Below are 25,273 nucleotides of genomic sequence, written 5' to 3'. Positions count from 1 at the left end.
TGATGTTTTTCTGTTCATCTAATTTTTCGAGAAGATTCTGTTGTTCACTCTTTTGCTCTGAGCGTTGTTGTTCCATTTGTTCTCTCTGTTCCTTGCGTTGTGTCTCAATTTGTTCTTTCTGTTCTTCAAATTTTGCAAGGAGAATAGCCATGATGGATGACATATCGGAACTAGTACTTACTCGTTCTTCTATCATTTCAACCTCGAATTGAAATGTATCCAAATCTTCGTTTTTCTGAAAAAAGTTGATCAATTCAGGATTAATCCAATACTGTGTCACTGTATGCCAATACTGTGTCGGGCGAATATGCCAGTTTGGGAAATATGCCACGTTTCAATATTTTACACTACGAAGCTCATATTGGCAATTCTGACAATGCAGTTCGCTCAGTAATGCTTTGCTTAGTTCACCTGACACACGGACGCTCAAGTCATTTGTTTATTTATTTTTGAAAATATTTGAAAAAATATAAATCCAATTGTCTTTTTATTAAACTTAGTTTGCTTAAAAACGTTATTTCTTTGGATTTTTGAATTATGAAAGTTACTTTAAAAAAGATTCGATATGTAAACCTAACGTGTGTGGGCGTTAATTTTTGTTCAGGGATGTTTTCATATTTTTTGATGTTTTGGGGTAAAATGCCACACAACATGTTGCACACCAACAAAACAAAGCAGAATTAACAGAACAAAAAGGAAAACGAAAGTGAAAATGAGACTTCCGAGGAAGCACTACCAGAATTATATGATTCCTCAAGTGACGAAGAGGATACAGCATACAGACAACTTTTGTTCAATTTGGAGCAAGATGTGACTGTATTTAATGCTCTAAATGCCAGAAATTAGATTAGATTGGATAAATATTTATTAGCACAGTATTTAGGCTTTAGTAACAGTGCAGGGAGATAATTACACGGGAATCTGCTGAATATTTTAAGAATCATTTGAATTCATATTAATCAATACTTTATGTATACGGAAATAGGAGGTTTAGTTTTACCAAAATATTTTATTTTTATAAAACGACGTTGTATTCTTTTTCAGACCAAACGATTATTGAGTTTTTCCTTCAACTGAAGTTGCTTGGGCGGGATTCTTAAGAATGTAACTACATCTTGTGGATATAAGCAATTACATTGATAATGATGCTATGAAATAAAAAAAATTTCTCACACGAGAATGTACTCAAACTTCAAAACCCAAACGCGAAGCGGAAAAAAATGTAATAGAAAACAATTCATGTTACCACGCTCCACATCCAGTTGACAAGGCAAGACGAGGACCGGCGATTCTTATAAAAAAAAGCTTAAAACATTATGAAGAAACCAAGTTTACTAATGAAAATATGCAAGTAACAACTATTAGTATATGAAAAAGAAAGAGTTTAAGATAGCGGCTATATACTGCCCAGAAAGGCTTTTAAGTTTTATAAATCTAAGATCTCCCATGGATACAATCGAGCAAATTGACCATGAAGTGGAACAATTTATTGCTGATGTGCAATGGGCCGCTGAAGAAAGTACTCCAACATTTTCTAAAAGAAGACAAAATGCAATAAAATATTCTTAAGAGATAAGAGAGTTGATATTAGAGAAGAGAAGAGCTCGAAGAAAATGGCAAAATACTAGATTTCCAGATGATAAAACAACGTTTAACCGTCTAAGCAACATTCTCAGAAAACAAATTTACAAATTCAAAAATGATTCACTCAGTACATTCCTGACTGATGCTTCAACCGATTTTTCGCTATGGAAAGCAGCCAAGCACCTGAAAAGAACACAGTTACAAAACTCGCCCTTGACATCTCAAGATGGGAAATGGATCGGTAACCCAAAAGAGAAAGCTAACCTTTTCGCTGAGCATCTTCCGAATGGTTTGAATCCATACCCATCAAACGCGGCTGAAAATAGCTTACAGTTTGTTGATAAGATAGATGAAAGTGTAATTCCAATTGTAGGTAAGACTAAAAGAAATAAAAAGTATGTGTTTACATCAACTATCAAATAAAAATCACCAGGTTACGATCTAATATCTGCTCAGGTTATGAAAGAAATGCCATTGAAAGCCTTCATAAAACTCCAATATATAATAAATGCATGCCTTAAGCACCGGTATGTCCCACACCATCGGAAAATTGCTGAAGTAATTGTCACTCAAGCAATGTAAACCACCTACAGAAGTGACGTCTTACAGACCAATATCGCTTATACCAATATAGCAAAAGTTTTTGAAAAACTGCTACTCGAGAGACTTAGGGCCATTTTATTCACTATTTCTGAACTTTGGGAAAACTCTGAAGTTGGCAAGCTTGAGAATCAACTCCAACTCGAGATAAGAATACAAATTTGAAAATTTGTTTTATTCAATATTTTTTTTTAGATCCTTAGTTTCAAACTAAATGTTACCCAACTTGCAGTTTTAAAAATATCCTTGGGACAGGCAATACAAAATTGTCAATTTCGAATATTATTTTGAATGATGTGTCATTCGAACTGAAGTTTGATGTGTTTTTTTTTTTAATAAATAGTTTCATTTCGTCGTCGCACATAGGGGTATTTGCCAATTTTACGCTGACAAAATTATTTTTCCGGTTTATCTTCATCAACAAGGTAAAAGCTTGTATTTAGTACTGGAATAAAGTGTTTTAACTGTTGATTTCAATGAAAACATTTTTCTTCCTAAACCACTTTTTGATCAAACAAAAAAGTGTCAAGAAAATTTCAAATGCTTTTTTTCTCTTTGGAATTTTGATTCTTTATTCTCTGATTCTCTTTTACGTGGTATTTGAGATTGAGTATCATGTCATCATGTGTTTCAAGAAAAATAGAGCTGTGTGTGTGCAGATGGATTGTGGACGTATTTAAAAAAAAACAACCTGAACAATAAATGCATTTTTTTCTCTAATATTAAAAAAGTGGAAAGGCTAACAGAAAATCGTCGTTTTGAAGTAAAAGAGCACCAAAGAAAATAGAACTCAGATACGATTACCACTCAAGACCGTTGTGCACATATTTTTTTTTTCTTTCTGTCCATAGAAATAGACCTTGTGGCTCGAGTATCGAGTCTTCCTGGCGCACGTTTTTTGTTTCTTTCTATCAAAAGAAAATACGGTTGACGCTGGTCAGTCTGGCTCAACGAGAACGGTTCATGAAAAAAAAACAACAAAAAAACTTACTCAGTAGTTCAGTACCTAACCTACTCACAAAAGATCTATTAGAAGAGAAAGAAAGAATAAGGAATATGTACCTACTTGTACACATAGTATAAAAAGACAAGGTATGATCATTAGAGCCACCATCTTACAAAATGGGGTAATAAGGTTTTGACGTTTAATATTTGGCAAAGTCAAAAGCAACAACAATTTCCAAGACAAATTTGTTTACAACAACAATTTCAATGAGCAGCTGTCAAAACCTTAAGTAGCCATTTTTAAGTTTTGACAGTTCTCGATACAGAGTTTTTTTTAATGATCATACCTTCTCTTTTTATACCATGACTTGTACATATTTGGGTTGGTTTTTTGTTTTTGTTTGTTTTTTTTTTTTGCAATTTAGTTTTGTTTCTGTTTCCTTGGATGGCGGGATTGGGTAATTGTGTGTAGGTATGCAAAAGGATTGTGAATGCATTTTAAGAAAATAGTAGGTACCTGATCAATGAATGAAATGTTGTTCTTTAATATTTTTTCATAGAATAGGTTAATGTTAGGAATAAACAAATGAGATCTAGTTTTGGGATATTTTTTATAAATCAAGGAAAAAAGCATAGAGGAAGGAATACCTAGAGAGCCGACTCGTACCCCCTTGAATAAAACACCCGCAAATTTAATTTCAGATAATTGGTATACATCTCTCTTATTTTTCTCTTGTTTTCCTATCTGTGAATACGTGTGAAAGGTATAACATTGTATATATATATTCCTATAGTACTCTCATGAAGTAGAATTTTCTGTTTTGCGTGGCCACCGCACAGTGTGGGAATTCGCTCATTTAGCGGAATTAAATTAATAGCGCTTACAGGTTTAACTTTTTGAGAATTCGTTTTTTGCAAGATTAATTATTATAAATATATCAATAATGAAAAATAATAACAATTATTTAAATATCTCGTCAATTTTTTTATGTACAGAGCTCTGAAAGTAAAAGTTTTTTGCCTTTCGGTGGACTCATTTTTAAAAGTACTGTACGGTCACAAAAAATATAAAAATATACCATTTCTTTTTTATAATATTATTAAAAAATAAGTACAATAATGAGTAGAAGTACGATTAATAACATATTTACACACATTTTTGATTTACAAAGCTCTAAAAGTACACGTTTTTGGCACCTAGATAGACCCTCTTAAAAAATTAATTTAGCGCAGAAAAAAAACTTTGTATTCATTTTTTTTTGATAATATTTATAATTATTACATACGAAAATGAAATAGAAATGATTTGATATGGATAATTAGTCAATTTTTGGATAAACGGAGTTCGGAAACTACATAAAGGTTAACTGAAAACATTGGGTTTTTTGCAGGACTCATCAAATTCTTTTTTGTTTTATCTTATGATGGTCTGTTATCATAATATGAGAAAGTTATTTCATCTTACACTATTTACAGTAGTCTTAAATACTCAATGAGTCGTGAAAAGTATGTGAATTTCAAGCTTCCACAGTTTCAACCGATTTTAGCCCATATTTTACTGAATCTTTAACAAAGCGTTCTTAAAGTTGCCATAAATAAATTTATTCTATCTTCAGAAAGCAGCACATTGTTTAAGAAACGAATTATAGATGACCAAGCGCTTGATTATTAACTTAGGTATGGAAATATGAAAACCCTGTTTAAATATCGATAAACGTTATGAAAATTAAAAAATTTTAAATTATTTAAATTTTTTTTATCAATACTGAAACACCCTTTATCCGATATAATCTGTTTTTATTCCTTGGTAGTTTTCTTTTTTAATTTTTCAAATTACTTAGTTCCGTTTTTCTCTTACTCTAAATTTTGGATTTGAACACCCTGTATTTCTGTTATAACAATTTTTAAATGAATTCACTAGCCCATTGTTTTTTAAACACCCTGTGAAATAAAAAAAAGTTCTTAAATTTATAACATACCTAACCAAATCCTAAGAAATTATTCAATTTTGACGGTAGGTCATCTTTTTTTTGTTAAGTAGTTACTTAGAAAAATGGGAAAAAAATATATTATAACATAATTGGGGTGCCAAATTTTAGTGATTCTTGATAGATAATAAATCAAGCTTTGCATTGAATATTGTCTCTTAACGGAATAACGCGGAATAACTAAAGTTTTGCTCTAACAAAGGTACAAAAATCGAAAAAAAAAACACATTTTTTTAACTTCAATCACCAAAACAAAAATGTGAAACACCCTGTGAAATAAAAAATTACTTACATAATTATACCTTGATATTAAGGAAATATAAAAAAAATAAAACTTTTATTAAAACCCACACCAAACGCACGAGAAATAAATTGCACGACTGGGGTCGCACGTACTTGCTCTTATGGTAAAAGTTAGTCTAATGTTAAAGCTTTTCATTCATAAAAATAAAGGAAAATTTAAAATTTGGTATTTTCACGGAATTTCATAAGTGGTGAAAAAAAAAAATAAAATCTGATTTTATAAATAGTTAAATACCGTTTTATAAGATCTTTTACAAAAAATAAATATGCCATTTTATTTCTTGTATAAAAAGGAATTTTCAGAAAAAAATTTTCGAAAATCGTTAGAGCGGTTTTTTTAAAAAATAATTTTTTATATATAAAAATTTTCTAACATTTTTCAAAAAAATTTTCAAAATTTTTCACCGACCCGTTTTCAAAAAATTGAATTTTCAAAAAAAAATTTTGAAATATTTTTTAAAAATCCAAAAATGTGTTTTTTGAAAAATTAAAAATTTTTTTAAAAAATAATTGCTTAAATGTTTCTGTATAAAATTTTGGTCGAAATCTGTTTTGTAGTTTACGAGAAATTCATAAATAAAAAAAACCTTTCTATGGCAGGTACAGTTAATAACAGTAGAAAAAATATTTTTTTTATTTCCAAAGAAAGCTTCTATGTGCTTTACTATACACAAAAAATTTAATCAAAATCGTTAGAGCCGTTTTTGAAAAAAATTAACTTTTGTATTTCCGTTACATGACAGTTACCGTTAGTTTTGGTCCTAAAAAAAAATTTCAATTCTTCTCTAGGGAATCACCAAAAACTGTTAACTACCAAGTTTGAAGAAAATAGCTATAGTAGTTTAGGCTGTAGCTCCAGGTACTTACAGACGGACAGACAGACGGACAGACAGACAGACAGACAGACAGAATTTGCCGGACCCACTTTTTTGGCATTCTCCCTCATCGTAATGTCATGTAAAATTGTTATCTCGAGTTCGATTTTTTTTACGAATCCTAAACTTGCCCTATAGTACCTATATCGCAAGTAAAAATTAAGAGCAAAGTAATCTCTTCCACCAAATAAACAGAATAAAAATCGCCAACTGCAACTTCAAAGCTGTTTTTTTTTTTGTTAACATGATCCCCAACTATCAATTCTTTTGTTATCACTTTCTACAAACTATTAGCTTTAAGAAAAACCGGTTTTGGCATCAAAACAAGTCATTTTTTTGAATTAAATTCCGCTAAATTCGCAAAATCCCACACTGTGCACCGGTGGGATGGCTAGTTTATTTTATATTTGACCTTATGCAGGAAATTGAAATGCAGATCTACCAAAAGATGTCGCTAAAGTATTTTCTTCGATTGATAGTACTATAGAAATATATATACAATGGGTATAATGCGTTTGATACCTTTCTTTCACCAGTAGATGTCCTCACAAACTGGTTTGTGCTCTGAATTTAAACATGATTTTGGTTTGTGTATGAACTTTAATAGCTCAAATAGCTCACTCCAGACACCCACCTCTCAATAAATATGTACAGAAATAAAAAAAAAGGTTCATGTTTTGAATTTATTATATTATTTTTTTATGAATTAATTCGTCTAATGGGCACTTTAATTGTTTTTAATTGTTTTGAGCAAAACTCCACAGTTGAATGTGTTGGTGCCATTTAAAATGCACGGGAAAACTACCAAATATAAGCACTGTGGAGTTTTTCCTCTCATTGCAGCTTGTAGGGTGGAAGAGAAAAACCAACCGAAGTCGCGTCTCTAGGTATACCTTTCTCTACTCCTTTCACACGTATTCACAGATAGGAAAACAAGAGAAAAATAAGGGAGATGTATACCAATTATCTGAAATTAAATTTGCGGGTGTTTTAGGCAAGGGGGGTACGAGTCGGCTCTCTAGGTATTCCTTCCTCTATGATCTAAATGATGATTATGTGTCTATATGTGGTTTCAAGTTACACCGTGGTGATCGTTTCTTCTCGGTTAAATCCAAATGTATTGGCCTTGATAATGTACACCCAGATTTCATCAGGATTTTACTGCCTAAGATTCTTCCATTTATAATATATATTTTTAACTCTATAATCTCCACTAATAATTTTCCTTATGAGTGGAAGCGTGCAAAAATAATTCCGATTCAAAACCCTCCGGAAAAAAAGTTGAATATAGACCGATTGCGATTTTACCATTTATTTCTAAGGTGTTTGAAGTTATTATGAGCAACCAAATTCTTCTTCTTCCTTTTTTTCTCGGCGCTGTTATGATCTCGATGTCGAGGGGATCATAACTATCCCACGTATCTGCTTCACACAAGTGATCCGCCGTGGGGTTCGCCGGGTTGACCCCAGGAATCGGCCGCAAGCCTCCCGGTTTTGTATAGTTCCATTTCTAAAGCCAACTGAATGCTGGTGTTTTTGCATTTGCTTGTACCAGGAGTTTTTAGGCCTACCTTTCTTTTTATTTCGTGTTGGAACATTGTATGATATTGCTTTTTGACGGGGTTCTCAGGATCTCTCCTTTGAACATGGCAATACCAACTGAGTCAATTTTTTGGGAGATGGTGTTTTTAACATGAAGGCTTCCTCGGATCTTCGTACTTCTAATTTTATCAAGCTTTGTTACTCCTGCTGTCATACGAAGCATCTTCATCTCAGCTGCCGTTAACTTACTCTCATACTTTTTGTACATTGTCCAACATTGTGAACCGTATGTGAGTGCTGGACGCACAACTGCGGTGTAGAGTCTTCCTTTCAGCTTAGGGGGCATTTTTCGATCACAGAAGGTAGCAGAATTTTCCCGCCACTTCATCCACCCTACGCTTACGCGATGATTGATATCGTCATCACAAGTAACTTCGTTATTTATCATAGACCCCAGATATTTAAACTTTTCACACTTAAGAAGCACTACACCATTCAAATAAATGTCAGGAATAGGCCTATGTGGATCAGAAAATGGGCAGCATATCGTCGCCCTAGTATTGAAGTGCCGTATACGCCATTTTTACATTTTTGGGAAATCGCATTTAAATGTTCGGAAGATAATTGCGAAAGAACTAACCGCTGGTATTTTTTGATATTTTAGTATAATATATAATTTAAATGTGTCTTTTATATACATATTATTTGACATCTGCAATTCGTTTAGTTTTCAAAATATTTAAATTTTTGTCCAAAATGAGTTTGCCGTATACGCCATGAAAATGAGAAGTTTCTTTTATTCATATACACGTACGTCAAAAAAAAACATAACGTACGTCAAAACAATTCTCAAAATGTTCTTGCATTGCATGAAAAATTTGACGTAAATGCCAAAATTTCTTGTTTTTGTCAAAACAATAGTGAATATCTCGGCAACGAAAAAAGATAGAAAAAAACGGATAGCAGATTTGAAAAGAGCAACTTCGAAAACATACGACTGCATACCTAGTTCAAAAAATGCAATTTGGCGTATAGGTACGGCACTCCAATACTAGGGCGACGATATGTATTCTGTCTTTTTCGCGCTTATGCGGTACCCACTACCTTCTAGAACATCCACCCATACATCAAGTGCTCGTTGCAGGGATATCGGGTTCGGGTCTTCACTTATGATGGCTCCATCGTCAGCAAAGAATAACTGATGCACTTTTGGGTCCGTCACTTTGCCTTCGAGCAGGTAATCAAGAACGGTAATAAAGAGCAGAATACGCAAGACGCTTCCCTGGTGTATACCTACTGTGATTTCGAATTCTTCGGCGACTCCAGCTGCACATCTTACTTTAGTAACTGCTCCATCATACATATCCATAATTATCCGCACATAGGTTTCCGGAACTCGTCGTTGTCTGAGGGCCACCCAAATCAGATCTCGTGGTTGTCGATCGAATGCTTTTTCAAAATCAACCAATACCACATGCAAATCCTCCAAGGAATCTCGATGTTTTTCCATAATGATTCCAAAACTCTGGATTGCATCTGTGGTTGATTTACCCGCAACCAACTCGTACTGGTCATCAGAAAGCCTTATTATTTTTCGCAGTCGGCTACCCAAGACTCGCTCAACGATCTTCATGGTGTGTGACATCAGCTTAATCGAACGGTAATTATCACAGCTTCGAGTATCACCCTTCCCTTTGTATATTGGAAGAAGGTAACTTTCCCTCCATTGATTAGGCATTCGATCACCTCGTATAAGCTTGGAAACAAGAACCATGAGCCATCTAGATGTCTCTCATCTTTTTCCAAAACTCTGAGGGTATTTCGTCTGGCCCAACAGCTTTTCCCTTTTTGGAGTATTTTACAGCCTCACTAACTTCTTCGACTGTGACATCGGATACTTCGCTTAAGTTAGGTGAAGCTATTGGAAAGTGTAGCCTTGGAAATTGTTCATTTAGAAGTTCATCACAATACTGTCGCCACCTGTGGAGGATTTCGTCGTTTTCCACAAGTAGTTGGCCTTGAGCATTGTTAATGAACTTTGGCGAACAGATCTCCTGAGCATTTCTTCTTCTTTGAGTGGCTATTGTGAAAATGGTTGCGCCTTTATTTACTTTTTGTCGTAGCTCTTGAATAGCACCAGGCAGTAGGGGTAGAAATTTCATCTAGCTCCCGATATAGGTCGTATTCTTGGCTTGAATTTGGGCACATATCTTCTTCGCTTCTTTCTTGCAGTTTCTGTATTCCACTTCGAGGCGTAACTTTTGCTCTGTATTATTAGAGGGGCACAATCCTTGACCCGAGGTTTCATGAAACTAGATACCAAATGGTAATCAATCTAGGTCTCATTTCCACCACTGCTGTAAGTGACCAGGTGTCGGCTTTCTTTCATTTCGCACGCTCTTCAGCAACCGTACGCTCTCTTCAAAAGGGCCAATGTGGTGTGGTGGTTCGTCGATCATCAGTGGCTGCTCATGTCTTCGCGTCGTGCGATAACACACATTGGCCCTTTTGAAGAGAGCGTACGGTTGCTGAAGAGCGTGCGAAATGAAAGAAAGCTTGATGCATTTGAGTCTCTCTTAATTCACAAAGCAAAGAATGTAATGAATAGTGATAATGGGAACATTCTATCTCCCTTATTCTCATTAACTTAAATGTAATATAATTATTGTAACATTAACTTTAATTGAATTATTTGAATTTTTGTTTACATACACCCACATACCCAATATTTGGGTTATTTTGTTTTTTCTTGTTGTTTTGTTTTAGTGTAAATCGAGGTTTCGCTGATGATGAGCTGCATGTCAGTTCGAAATGCATTCGGTGTTTTAAATTTTACAAATAAAAAAATACGTTACTTGTTAAACATTTAAATTTCGTGTTTTTATTGTAAAATTTTTGCTTTTTGTAGTCAATAAAGGAAATTGCCTTTGCTAAATATAATTTTTGTAAATTTTGACTACAACATCGGTTCGCTACTTTTAAATATTAAATTTGAAAGTTTTAACATAATCTATAACTGTGATCCTGCTTCGCATTGTGTCTATTGTTGTTATGTAGTACATTTGATGAGTTACTTCTTTTGTACACAGATCTCGCATTTTATTGACATATCGTCACCATAGTATTGGAGTGCCGTATACGCCAAATTGCATTTTTTGAACTAGGTATGCAGTCGTATGTTTTCAAAGTTGCTCTTTTCACATCTGCTATCCGTTTTTTTTTCTATCTTTTTTCGTTGCCGAAATATTCACTATTGTTTTGACAAAAACAAGAAATTTTGGCATTTACGTCAAATTTTTCATGCAATGCAAGAAAATTTTGAGAATTGTTTTGACGTACGATATGTTTTTTTTTTTTTACGTACGTGTATATGAATAAAATAAACTTCTGATTTTCATGGCGTATACGGCAAACTCATTTTGGACAAAAATTTATATATTTTGAAAACTAAACGAATTGCAGATGTCCAATAACATGTATATAAAAGACACAATTTAATTATATATCATACTAAAATATCAAAAAATACCAGCTGTTAGTTCTTTCGCAATTGTCTTCCGAACATTTAAATGCGATTTCCCAAAAATGTAAAAATGGCGTATACGGCACTTCAATACTAGGGCGACGAATATGTTTTAAGCTCATAAAACTCTTGCCAGTACGTTGTCAGATTGTAATAGACAAATATTTTCCAATACGTGTTTATTGTGCGAATTCTGCCAACGTCTTCAAAGTATATACCAACGCCATCATCAAGTTTGTTTATATTTATTTGTTCCTGTGTTTGTGAGTGACATAAAGTACCAAAAACAAGACTGACAGTAATGTCATTTTTTTGGGATTATTTGATCTTAAACATCTTGTATGTTGTTTTTTTTTTTTCTTGATAATCTGGTTCACTTATTGGAGGAGGATCATCTGGCTCGTCTATTGGAAGAGGACAAAGATTATGTATCGCTCGTTGGTACGTTCCAGTTTGCATTTTAACGTTAGCCACGCGTACTTTACCATCACTTCCCTTAAATGCCTCAATCACTCGGCCAAGTTTCCATCGCATAGGAGGAATATTATCTTCTTTAATGAGCACCACTGTGTCATTTTTAAGGTTGTTCATTTCAGTTTTCCATTTAACTCTTTGTTGCAAAAGATGTAAATATTCAGCCGACCACCTTTTCCAAAAATGCTGTTGTATGTGCTGCATTTGCGTAAATTTGTTTAGACTGCCTATTTTGCTGTCTGTTACATCTGGTTCTGCGATGGCCGTAAGAGGACCTCCGATTAAGAAGTGCCCTGGTGAAAGAGCTTCGAAATCGATTGGATCAGATGACAACGGTGCTAGCGGTCAAGAGTTCAATATTGCTTCTATTTGTATGACCACAGTTAGCAACTGCTCATACGTCAATGAAACTTCGCCTAGATGACGAACGAGAAGCGTCTTTGCAGATTTTACAGCAGCTTCCCACAAGCCTCCAAAGTGAGGAGAACGAGGTGGTATATTTTTCCATTTTATTCCTTCTTCTAGGCAATAAGTCTGGATACTTGACTGTATTCTTCTTGAATTGAAAACTTTTGTTAGTTCTGCTAACTCACTCTTAGCACCAACAAAATTTGTTGCGTTGTCACAAAATATTGTGTGACAAAGTCCTCGCCTTCCTATAAATGTTTTTAAGGCGAATATGAATGATTGAGACGATAAGTCTCCAACTACTTCTATGTGTACAGCTTTAGTCGAAAAACAAACAAAAATAGCCAAATATGATTTTGTAGTACTCTTACCTCTGACGTTGTAGTGGGTTTTAATGGGCCCGCAGAAATCAACATTCACCCTTTCTGGAGGCATATTTCCCATCATTTGGTTGATGAATCTTGGCTTCGCTCTAAAACAAATGATGCATCGACTAATAACTTGTAGAGCTGCATGTGCAACACCTAATATCCAATATTGTTGTCTAGAGATGGCTATTAACGCTCTATGTGAAGCGTGCATATGTTTACGATGTAAATCTGTCAAAATCAATTCAGTTATTACATTATTTTGTGGAATTAGAATTTGATGCTTAGCAAATAGAGAGATCTTCGCATAAGCCAATCTTCTACCGACTCGAATTAATTTAGTTTTTTCATCAAAATAGGGAGTAAGCGATGCTATAGATGAATTTCTACTTACAAACCTTCTTCCTTCTAAGACATGATAATCTTCTGGAAATGAGGTTCTTTGAGTGCAAACCATAATCCATCGGGTTCCTTGTTTTAACTCATTAACCGTTAGTTGGCCTGTATTTCGTAATTATTTTGGTCTTCTACAATTATAATAGAATCTAAAACAAAATGCAGATATTTTTCGTAATGTGAAAAATTAATTTCTGTAATTGATGTTTTCTATCAAGCTAAGCTCATTTTGAATTGCTGCTGACAAAACCGATTTCTTTTTGCGTCTTTCTGGAATAACCTCTGGAAAATCGTATTCATTGAAGGGACTTGTTTCTCCATTTCTTAGAAATTCTGGACCTTGAAACCATATTTGTGACTTGAATAGTACTTCTAATCTTGATCCTCTTGACACCAAATCTGCAGGATTGAGTTGACCCTTGATAAATTGCCATTGATGAAACTCTGAAAGTGATTGTATATTCGCAACCCTATTTGCAACAAACGTCTCCCAGGTGTAAGAAGGTGATTTAAGCCAAGCTAAAACGGTTGTTGAATCTTTATAATTTTCTTCGGATGAATTTGAATTAGTTTATCCACTAATACCACCATAAGGACTGCTGCTTGTAGTTCTAGGCGGGCTATGCTGACAGTCTTCAGTGGCACTACTCTTGATTTTGAGCACATAAGTTGACAAAAGCTTTTGTTGTTTTCATCAACCGATCTTAAGTACACACATGATCCGAATGCAAATAAACTGCTATCCGAAAAGGCATGAAGTTCGATTGTTTTGGCGGAGGGAATAAGGACTATGGTGGAACATTTAACATGTTCAAGTGTGAAAATTGGGCAATATAGTTTATCCACTTTTGAGCCTTTTCAGTTCCAAGCTTATTATCCCAAGTCATATTTAATTTCCACAACTCTTGTAAGAATAGCTTACCAATTACGATTATTGGTCCGAGTAAACCAAGAGGGTCGAAAAGTCTTGCAAGATCTGCCAACACTGTTCGTTTTGTTATCTGTGTGTTTATTTTATTTACCTTTTCGTCATTAAAACTGAATTTAAAAACATCTAGTGAAGGATCCCATATTAATCCTAAAGTTTTAATTATCTCAGATTGATGGAATGTTACTAATTTCTCTTTATCGTCTTCAGGTATATCTTTTAAAATCATGGGATTATTGGCACAAAACTTTTTTAATTGAAAGTTACCTGATTTGAGTAGGCAGATAATCTCATTAAGTAACTCATGAGCGTCATCAATGTTGTCTGCACCGGCCAAACAATCATCCACGTAAACATTGGCTTGTGAAGCTCTATAAAATGTCTCTTGTTTGTCATCAGCTAGTTTCACAAGACATCTGGTTCTAAATAGAAAGCAGAGGCTGTGCCATAGGTGACGGTATTTAATTTATAAAGCTGCAATGGCATATCGGTTCTTGGTCTCCAATAAATAAGTTGGAAAGTTTGATCTTCCTATCGTAATAAGACCTGACGATACATCTTTGTTATGTCTGCAGTAAATACATACCGGTGCATTCTGAATTTTAGAAAAATTGAGAATAGATCTGGTTGAACTGTTGGCCCGACCATAAGTATCATATCATTGAGCATGGGCGTAGCTAGAGATTTTATCTAGGGTGGGCCATATGTTATCATCGACCTGAAGCCATAACCACGAGTGCGCAATTTTTTTTTACTAGGTCTATATAAGGCAAGTATTGGTTTCGTGTCGAAAAAAAATTTGAGGTGTTAATCAAAACCAACTAGGAATTCTGTCCGTGTACACATTTCCGTCCATCTGTACACATTTCCATAGCCATAAACCAGTGGACTGATTTTCTTCAAATTTGGTACAGATGATTTTTATAGAATTCTGAAAGTTGTTTTTTTTTTTTGTTCTTTTTCTACCTTAATTAGAAAGTGTACCCCCATACAAATTCTTCAAGTTATACCAAATAACTGGAAGACGGCTCTAACGATTTTGATTAAACTTTGCAGGCGTAAAACTGCATTTTTAGTTTTTCTCAAAAAAGTCTAATAACAAAAAAAATTATTTAACAAAACTTTGCCCTGAATGTCCGCTCTTCCCCAACATCAACAAAATTTCTTTGAAATTTATATAAAGGAAGCCCTTAAAATCTGTAAACTAACATAAGTGTTAGTTTACAGCAACTACGTGACACAGTCGTGCATTTTATTTACTTTGCTCCTTTAATTGGCAAATAATTCGCCACTCTCTGTTGTTTTTAATAACTTAAAATTTGCCAAAAGTTTATTTGTAATAATATATTCGATCGGTAAATGTGTTGTTTTAAATAATATTGGTGTAACTCATTTTTTTTGAAAAATGTGTGTTTTTTGCTCAATGGTATCGTATTTTGTTAATATCTTTTAATATAAAAAGAAATCAACTCCAAATACGCAATATATTTTTGATAGTTAGGTACTGGTTTTTCTTTTTATACTTTATAGTGTAATATGGTATTCCATTTTTTAAAAGCTTGTTATATGGAAATGCAATTGGATGGAGTTACATCACTTTTATTTCGAGGGACACAAAAGTTGAATTCAGTCGCAATTTATGACAGCGATTGGATTTAAAAACTGACCCTACCAAGTTTTCAATTTTATTTGCTTTATTTTTTTTGTTTAAGGTTCTCTTGAAACTTAAGCCAGAAGTGTAGGTACATATAAAAATAAAAAATTGTAAATAAAAGTTGTTGTATGCGGGTGACTATGTGACTCTAGGGCCGTATGTTAAATATTTTGCAGAGGATACATTTTTGGCATTTGAATGTCTGGTGAATAAAAAATTATCTTTGGCTTAATTTATCTGTGTGAATTTGGATACATTTTTAACGTAGATAAATATTTTTACTTGCGATATAGGTACTATAGGGCAAGTTTAGGATTCGTAAAAAAAATCGAACTCGAGATAACAATTTTCCATGACATTACGATGATGGAGAATGCCAAAAAAGTGGGTCCGGCAATTCTGTCTGTCTGTCTGTCTCTATCTGGAGCTGGAGCCTAAACGAGTGAAGTGATTTTCTTCAAACTTGGTAGTTAGCAGTTTTTGGTGATTCCCTAGAGGGGAAATTGAAATTTTTTTTTATGACCAAAACTAACGGTACCTACCATATAATGGAAATAGAAAAGTTAATTTTTTTCAAAAACGGCTCTAACGATTTTGATTAAAATTTTTGTGTGTAGTACTACACATAAGAGCCAACTTTTTAAATAAAAAAAATATTTTTTGTACCGTTATTAACGGTACCTGTCATAGAACGGTTTTTTCGTTTCTGAATATCTCGTACAACATTAACCCGATTTAAATGAAAATTTTTATACAAACGTGTGTAAGTAAAGATAATATTAAAAATTTTCAAAAATCTCATTTTTGGATTTTTAAAAAATATTTCAAAATTTTTTTTTGAAAAATCAATTTTTTGAAAACGAATCAATGAAAAATTTTGAAATTTAGTTTTTATGTGTAAATTAATTATTTCTTCAAAATGGCATACCAACTTTTTTTTTGAAAAATGTTAAAAAATTTTTATACATAAAAAATTATTTTTTTAAAAAACGGCTCCTACAATTTTCGAAAATTTTTTTCTAAAAATACCTTTTTATACAAGAAAGAAAATGGCATATTTGTTTTTTTTTTTTTAAGATAATTTACAACGGAGTTTAATTAATTATAAAAACAGATTTAATTTTTTTATACTACTTATGAAATTTCTTCAAAATATCAAATTTTAAATTTCTTGAATAAAAAGCTTTAACATTATAGTTACTTTAAGCATAAGAGCAAGTACGTGCGACCCCAGTCGTGCAATTTATTTTTCTGCAAATCGAAAGAATTAATTATTTAAAAAATGAAATATATTGAAAAATATAAATTTTTCCTAATAATAATCACTCATAATGTTGTACTACTTTTTTCAATTTTCTTTCTTTATTTTCAGTTTTTGATTAGTTATTAAAAAAAATACACAGAAAATTCTGCAAAAAATTTATTCTCTGAAAATAAAAATTTAACCGGCTCCTAGAGCAGGATAAATTTTTGACAACTGAAATTATCCTTTCACCTCAAAAGTGTCAAAAATATATTCTAGGCTTAGTATTTAACCCGATTCACACACGGTCTAAGGCCGTGTGTGAATTGCGTTAAATAGTTAACACCGTGTAAAATTTTGACACTATTGAGGTTAAGAAAAAAAATTTCAGCTGTATGGATTATTGTTTAGAATTTTGTCTGCCTTTTTTCTGCCATGATACTCCTTTTTAATAAAAAAAAAAAAAACAAAACAAAAGCATCTGCAAAAAAAATTTAACTCAAATTTAACCAGGTGCCAGAGCCCAATAAAATTTTTAACAGCTGAAAATTTTTTAGTAACCTCAATAGTGTCAAAAATTTTACATGCTGTCAACTATTTAACGCAATTCAGATTTTATACTCCGATAGATTGCCAGACATCTCTAGAATATACTCACCAAATATGAAATCTTTGTATTAATGGAAAGGTCCTTCACTTCGCAATTTTTCATTTTTTATATTATCCTTCTACTAAAAAAATCATGTTTTTATAAATCGGCTTTTTAGCTGGTTTCTTTACATATTCTTGTAGGAAATTGAACGCTCTACAAATAAGGCCTACCACTTTCGTTTATCTAACCGTTTAAAAGATATTTGACGTCCAAAAATCTTAATTTTGTAAAAAATTAAATTTAATTAAAAAATTAATTAAATTATTAAACATTCATACAGCCCTATAATTCTCAGCAAGCGATATTAAAAAAAATGTTAGTGGGAGCTAATACCAGACTAAAAGTTCCGTAGAACTGTCGGTTTTTCTAAGGTGGGCCATTGATTTTCTAGGGTGGGCCTGGCCCACCCAGGACCCCCCCTTCCTACGCGCATGTCATTGAGTGAGAGACCAGAAGTGGTTTTAGCAGATGCATCAAAAACTACTCGAAGTTTTGTTGTTGAACTTTCGAGTTTCATGACGCAATGATGAGGTATGACGTAGTGCCCCTTTGGAATAATACAATTTTTCAATGGTATCATGTGACCTATTGCTTCATATTCTTGCATGAAGCTATTGTAGGATGTTTTGAGTTCTTCTTGTTCAGCTTGTTTTCTAATGAAAAAAACCGTTTTCTTGCTGATGACATGGAGTCCCCTAAAGATATTATAGGATCCTGTTTAAATGGTAATGTAACAACAAATTTACCTTCGGAATTAATTGTGGTGTTCTTCTTGAAATGTTCTTCGCACTGATGTTTTTCCTCGGTTTCAGCATCAATAGGAGTGTCATGGCTTTCTGTTTCCCAGAATGAACGAACAAGTTTGTCCAACGATGGCTTCGTTACAATATGGCAATGAGTATTTGAATTTGAATTTCAGGCTGACACGCCTCCTGCTACAACCCAACCTAACTTTGTATTACGTAAAGTTGGAAGATCTGTTGAAATCTTGTATTCTCCAGATATAAACAGGTCAAAGAACAGTTCAGCTCCTAACAGCTTGTCAATTTGGTTAGCCTTGTAGAATGAAGGATCTGCAAGTTGGATGTGATTGGGAATTTTCCACAAAGAAACATCAATTTCTTGGCAAGCCTGGTAGTCACTAAAGCGGGCCATGAGGTTCGCTTCATACCCCGAGGTTCTGGATTCAAATGTAATTGATGTCACAAACTCGGACTGATAGGGGTATCCTTACGATACTTCTTAATACCCATCTGTTGAATGAACGATGTCGTCACAAAGTTCAACTGAGATCCGGAATCAAGAAGAGCTCTGCATGGGATGCGTACACCATACGAAGATATCACATTGACCACTGCTGTTGCTAAGTATACGCGGGGTTTCTGGACACGAGTTTCTGCTGCTGCGTTATTTACTGTCTGGTTTACTATCTAGTTTCCTGCCTGTGCCCATGTTCTGTAACTTTTATCACTGGCGATAAAATATTTGAATGACTTTAAAATCCATTAAATCTCATCAAAATAAAACAAATTTTGTTCCAGATCATAATTTATTAATTCATAATATCTGAATTTGAAAGACATTTTGCTTTATTTATGGAAGAAAATTGATTTTGAAGACGTTGAAAAACGTTTATCGCCAGTGATAAAGTTACAGAACAGGGGCCCTGGTTTCCTGCCTGGTTTACTGCCTGGTTTAATTGGTGTGGAGTGTTGCTTGAAGATACTTTATCACCCCACTGACCCTTGCTTTTTTCTTGAGATTTTTATTTTATATTGATGAAGTAACGTGTTGTGGAGCATGTTGCATTTTTGGCATTTTCGAGCTATACATGATTGGGAATAATGGCCTTTCTTGAGACAATTCCTGCACAACATCAGGTTATGGACAGCTTTTCCTCGTTCTATACCTGAAAGAGACAAAAATTTATTGAAATTGTATATACCATGCTTACTTGAATTGCAGAAATGACAAATTAGTTCCTGATCGCTCTTGGGCGCAATGACCATGGTTGACTTTTTCCCAGTATCGCAGCTGGTGACATCCAGGCTTTGATACTTCATCCTTCCTCCATCTTTTGGGTTAATGGCCTCTAGAGTCTGAAATCTGGCCTCAACGAACTTCAGAAACTCTTCAATGGATGCACGGAGAAAAATGAATCTAGTATTTTATACTCCATATGACTAGTAAGGAAATTAAAGTAAAAAGCCTTAGATTTTAAGTAAAATTTACCTTACGTATTGAACATTTCTTGGCTCCGTAAAGTATACCGAATCAATGTTAAACTCAAATTGCATCCATATTGGCTTCGAAAGTCAAAAAAATAAAAAAAAAAACATGAAGAATTGAAGTTTTTGTTTAAAAAATGCTTTGCAAGCGACCGAAACCTAACAATCTATGTTGGAATTGTGTTAAACATATAGCTATATACAGGAATAGCTTTTCTTTAAACTAAAAACTGCTTAAAAAAATTAATTATTCGAAATTTTAATAGTCCCGACCTAAGATTTTATTTTCGAAATATCTCGAAAACCTGAGCCAAGTTTTCAAAACGGTTGCCACCACTGAATTCAGCATACTCGAAATAACTAGAATCGATGTGTCTCCCTTCTGTTGCAAAAAAAAAAACAGTTAAAAAAACTATCACAGTGTTATTAAAGAAATAAAATGTAAAAATTTTTTTTTCCATTTGTGTTTTTCTTTTGGAAGTGAAATGTTTTCATTACTTTTTGTGTTCTTTTATGCGTTATTATTGGCTCCGTAATTACGGATAGCAAATTTGTTTCTTGTGTTAGAATAATATAGGAGTATCCATTTGCATTAACATCATTCAATCTAATTTATATCTAAAAAAAAAAAAAAAAAAAAAACAAAAAAAAAAAGTTGGCAACTATGACAAACTAGACACACGAAGTTTCATAGTGCAATTTATTTTTTGAGTTTTTCCTTAAATTTTAAATAAATAAAATTTTAAAAGTGCTGCAAAAGTGTCACAAGTTGTGGTCATTTATTTTTTGAAAAAGTTTCAATCAATTTCACTTTCTTAGTCCAATTAAATCAATTCTCTTGAAATCCTATCAAACCCAAATGTCACCACCTGTGGACAAGAAACATGCTACACGAGGGGCCATGGCATCACAAAAACAAACGATTACACCTGTGAAAAATGTGTCAAGCGATGAAAGTTTCAAACAATTTGAATTCAAGATTGAACAACAAATCAAGGGATTAAGAGAACTGATATTGAAAGAAAATCGTGGGTTAACCGAGAAACTTGATAAAATTGTCAGCGATTTTGTACGACGTTTCGAAATGGTCGACCAAACAATAGAAGATCTGTCAAAACAAGTCCAACAGCTGGAAATGACACCTCAACCACCAACTGCAGGAGATAAAAACACATTGTTACTTGCTCAGCGTGTTGATGATTTGGAGCGCGAAAAAATGTCATCGGATGCCATCCTATTATTGAATAGAATTCAACGGATAAAAACGGATGTGGGTACTTATATATCCTATTATAATCAACACGGGTATACCGCAGGGCTCAGTATTGGGTCCGCTTTTATATTCGTTATTCATTAATGACCTTCCGTCCGTAATTAAAAATAGCCAAATTTATTTATATGCTGATGTTGTACTTAACATCTTTCGTTCAATTGGTCTAATGGAGGATGGTATAGAAAGGTTAAATGAATATCTTAGTAATGTTCTCACGTGGTCGAACAACAATTCTATGAAACTTAGGGCCAGTTTGTTCAGAGTGGGTTTAATCGTCGATTTGATTATTATGGATTCCCCTTAATTGAGAATTAGGAATCCTTGATAATCATAGAGCGTTTGTTCACATTTTTTTCACCTTAATCAACAAATCATAGTTTTTCCAAAAACCGTTCCATTTTCCAATCTATCTGTCAGTTTGGTTGTCGAAACTTAATCAAGAATTAAGTTTTTTTTTTCATTTTTTGAAGTTTGTGATTATTTTGTGGAATTTGAAAGCGCTAGCAGTAAGGAAGGTAAGTAAATTAATTCTTTTTTATTTATCTTTTTATATTATTTTATTTGTGAATGTGTACCTATATATTTTCAGAAATGTATCAAAAAATCAAAGACCCTGACGACAAACGAGATAAAAAAACAACAAATTTTAAAGCAGCAACAACTGCAACATCACCAAGAGAAATACCAACAAAAGCTTTTGGACTCCGCGGAGGAGCACCGCATTAAAATGCAAGTCATGGAGGTCGAGCTTTAAGCCGAACAAAAAAAGCCATCACCCTTATTACGGTTGGCGTTTGTCATAAAACGACAAGAAAACGACTCTCTCTAGAAGCGCCAATTTGTGTAAAATTAAAAATTTAACTTCGCAATTTCCTCCGCTCTCCGCCCTTCTTCCTTATGAAACGATAATTGCTATACTTAACCCTCAATTTTGATTGCAGAGCTACTTGTTTTTGTGTCGATTTATGACAACCGCCAACTGTAATAGGGGTAAGTATTCGCTTTGACACTTTCTAATTTTGTTTTTAGTTATTTTTTGTTATTTAATAAAAAGAAAATAAAAATTTAATTATACTGAAAAATGTACTACATAATTTGAATTAATTTAGGTAAAATAAATATTCATATATCAAAATTTTTGATTCTTTAATTTTCTTTTGTTTTGGCCAACACTGCCAACACTGTACGTCATATTGATTTTAAGATGTATATTCAGTGACGTATTGGCTTGAAGAAGTGACGGAAAATAACCGGAGGATTTGTAAAGGGCCCAACCCATAGAATCCGTTGAGTCCGTTGCGTCGAAGTTTTTGACTGACAGCTCGATAAAATACACACGTTCTTATGGGAAGTCCGTCTCCGTCCGATCCGTCGCTTATGGGTCGCTTCCCATAAGAACGTGTGTATTTTATTTTAAAACTTCGACGCAACGGACGCAACGGATTCTATGGGTTGGGCCCTTAAGAATATCAAGTATGAACAAACTGAATTCCAGTTAATCCTTGATTTAATGGTGCTAATCGAGCAAAATTGGATGATTAACAAAATCTCAAATTAACTGTTCAAATCATGGATTCCTTGATTAAAATTTTTGTGAACAAACGAAATCTACGATTATCAACTGGAAAAACCATGGATTAAAGATAATCGAATGTGAACAAACCGGCCCTTAATCCAGCTAAATCTGTCGCTATGCTATGTTCTAGGGACCAGTTAAGTTTTGAAGAATTTGTCCCGGTAGTTCTTGACAATGGAAGAATTGTGTATGTAAAAGATGTTAAATATCTTGTGTATAAAATAAATAGTATTTAAGCTGTTGTGGTGCAATCTCAGATACTATTAGGAAAATTTATTTTGGTCTGCGATTTTTGAGATCTTCCTCTGAGTTAATGTCCTCTGATATGAAAAAATACCTCATTAAATCGTTGATTTTGCCATACTTTACATTTAATTGTTCAGTATATCCGATTCTTTATTGCCTATGTAAGCGTAAACTTTATGTTGCTTTTAATGATTGCGTTCGTTTTATATATGGCATTCAGAGACTAATAGTGTATCCCATTTACATTGTTTCCTGGTTGGTATGAGTTTTGAGAATTATTTGAGATACGAGATATATTAATTAAATTAAGCTATTTTTTTTATAATCATCTTGCTTAAAAATATTTTTTGTATTCTTATTTTTTTAACTTTTGAACGTAAACTGAATTTATTATAGTAAAATTGTAAATTGTACATATTCTAGATACCCTAAAAGATTTATATCTACATGTGTCTTTGTTAACTTTAAATTTTATTGAAATAAATTGAAATTGAAATTTTATGGAAGCATCAAGAGCAACATACTTGTTCTCGATCGTATTAAGCTTACCTTCGGTGAGGGTTTTCTGTTCATCTAGAAGATTCTTTTGCTGTGTTTCCATTTTTTTCATTTTTGCTAGAACACATTCTTGTTCACTCCTTTGCTCGGTACGTTCTTTCTCCATTTGTTCGAGAAGATTTTTCTGTTAATCCTTTTGTTCTTTACGTTGTTGTTCCATTTGTTGAACTAGTACCTACCTACTCACATGTTTTTCGGCCATTTCAATCTAAATTGAAATGTATCCAAATTTTCGTTTTTCTGGGTTAAATAACACTGGTCAACAAAATTTAACTTTTTTTTTGCCACAAGAACCAAAATATACTTTTCTAGTAGTTTTTGGGGTGCTGAATCTGAATCTGAAGTCAGAAAAATTTGATTGGCCTCCGTTTTTGAAATATTACCGTTATATAATGCTAAAAAACGTAATTTTGGCTGTTTTCGAGGTTATGTTTTTATGTGGGGTAATTCATTATAAACAAATTTGTAACGGTTATTATAAGAACCGATGTTCTTCTTTCAAAAACTGTTTAAATTTTCCCGATATCTCTTTTATTGCTCGAGATATCTTAAGTTTAATTTAATAAGCCAAAGAGAAACTAAACTTAATCTAAAGTTTAAGTCAGTGGCCACAGAATTTTTGCCACAAGAACCAAAATATACTTTTCTGAAGGTTTTCGAGTTGCTGAGCTCAAATCCGCAATCAGAAAAATTCTATTAGCCTTCGTTCTAGAAATATAACCGTTATAAAAAAAACCCTTTTTGTTGCACTTTATAACGGTGATATTTTTTTTCTGATTGTGGATTCGAGTTCAGCAACCCAAAAACCTTCAGAAAAGTATATTTTGATTCTTGTGCAAAAAAATTTAATTTGGTTGGCCAGTGTTGTTTTTGATTCAAAGACCGCTACTTAAATTTTAAATATCTGGGGCAATAAAAGAGATATCGGAAAGATTTAAACATTTTTTGAAAGAAGAAAACTAGTTCTTATAGGCACCGTTACAAATTTGTTTATAATGAATTACTCCACATAAAAACATAACCTTGAAAACAGGCAAAATTACGTTTTGACATTTTCTAACGGTAATATTTCAAAAACGAAGGCCAATCAAATTTTTCTGACTTCAGATTCGGATTCAGTACCCCAAAAACTACTAGAAAAGTATATTTTGGTTCTTGTGGCAAAAACCTTGTTGACCGGTGTAATTCTTCAGAAATGAGGTCAGAAAAACTAGGGATATTCATGAAACGTTGGTAAACCTGTTAAAGTGGTAAATGTGTCAAAATTTTATATGGGATGGACCTGTTTGTTTACCATATTTACCACCGTTGCATGAATACTCTTACTCTTACTATTTTTCTGAATGTCGTAGTTTTTACACAAATTTTTTATTTAAAAAAAGAACCGAACTTTCAACATTAACTGCCAATTAAAAACTAATGGTGCTATTGATTAGAAATATGGTGTACCTACTATTTTGATTAAGCAATATTTAAAAATAACATAACAAAGAAAGAAAAATATAGTTTGTACAGCTTTTGTATAGAAATGTCACATGTGGCTACAAGGGGTTTAAACAGTCCGTTGAATGTCAAACGTGTTTAGGGTATAGTGTCGTAAGATTGTCCAGGAAAAAAGGCAAATTCCACGAAATCCTATCTCTGGCTGTAACTGACACCTTTTTTTATGTTGAAATGATTGGCTTTCCCCGGAACCAGTTGTAGAGCCAACACCAATGAATCTAGATTGCCACCTGAGGAACTGTCTCGTTTTGTCGGAGAGTGGATTTTAGTCGCTTTTAACACAAATTATGTATTTTTTTAGAAATTTCCTCCCTACCCAAAAATGAAGACAAAATTTAGATACTATTCAAAGAACAATAACACGTCTTGATTTTAAATTATAAATTTATTAAATATATAACTCTTT

At 33.2% G+C, this 25,273-nt stretch overlaps 1 protein-coding gene across 6 annotated transcripts in view; it reads right to left on the bottom strand.

Annotated features, from left to right (window-relative positions):
- Positions 1-25,070, bottom strand: part of LOC129908237 (serine/threonine-protein kinase SIK2) — a 204,662-nt gene extending 179,592 nt beyond the window's left edge. For 4 of the 6 annotated variants that reach the window (XM_055984617.1, XM_055984615.1, XM_055984616.1 and 1 more), the window contains exon 1: positions 18,230-20,317. The gene's annotated coding sequence lies outside the window, so the exon portion shown is untranslated. Of the gene's footprint in view, positions 1-18,229; positions 20,318-23,355 lie in introns of those variants that run through there. The other 2 variants (XM_055984614.1, XM_055984613.1) reach the window with 2 other exon arrangements.
- Positions 25,071-25,273: the final 203 nt, after the last annotated feature.

This window comes from Episyrphus balteatus, chromosome 2 (genome assembly GCF_945859705.1).
Source record: "Episyrphus balteatus chromosome 2, idEpiBalt1.1, whole genome shotgun sequence".
NCBI classification, from domain to species: domain Eukaryota; kingdom Metazoa; phylum Arthropoda; class Insecta; order Diptera; family Syrphidae; genus Episyrphus; species Episyrphus balteatus.
Note: the sequence above shows the minus strand (reverse complement) of the source record. Positions and strands in the feature narration are given on the sequence as shown.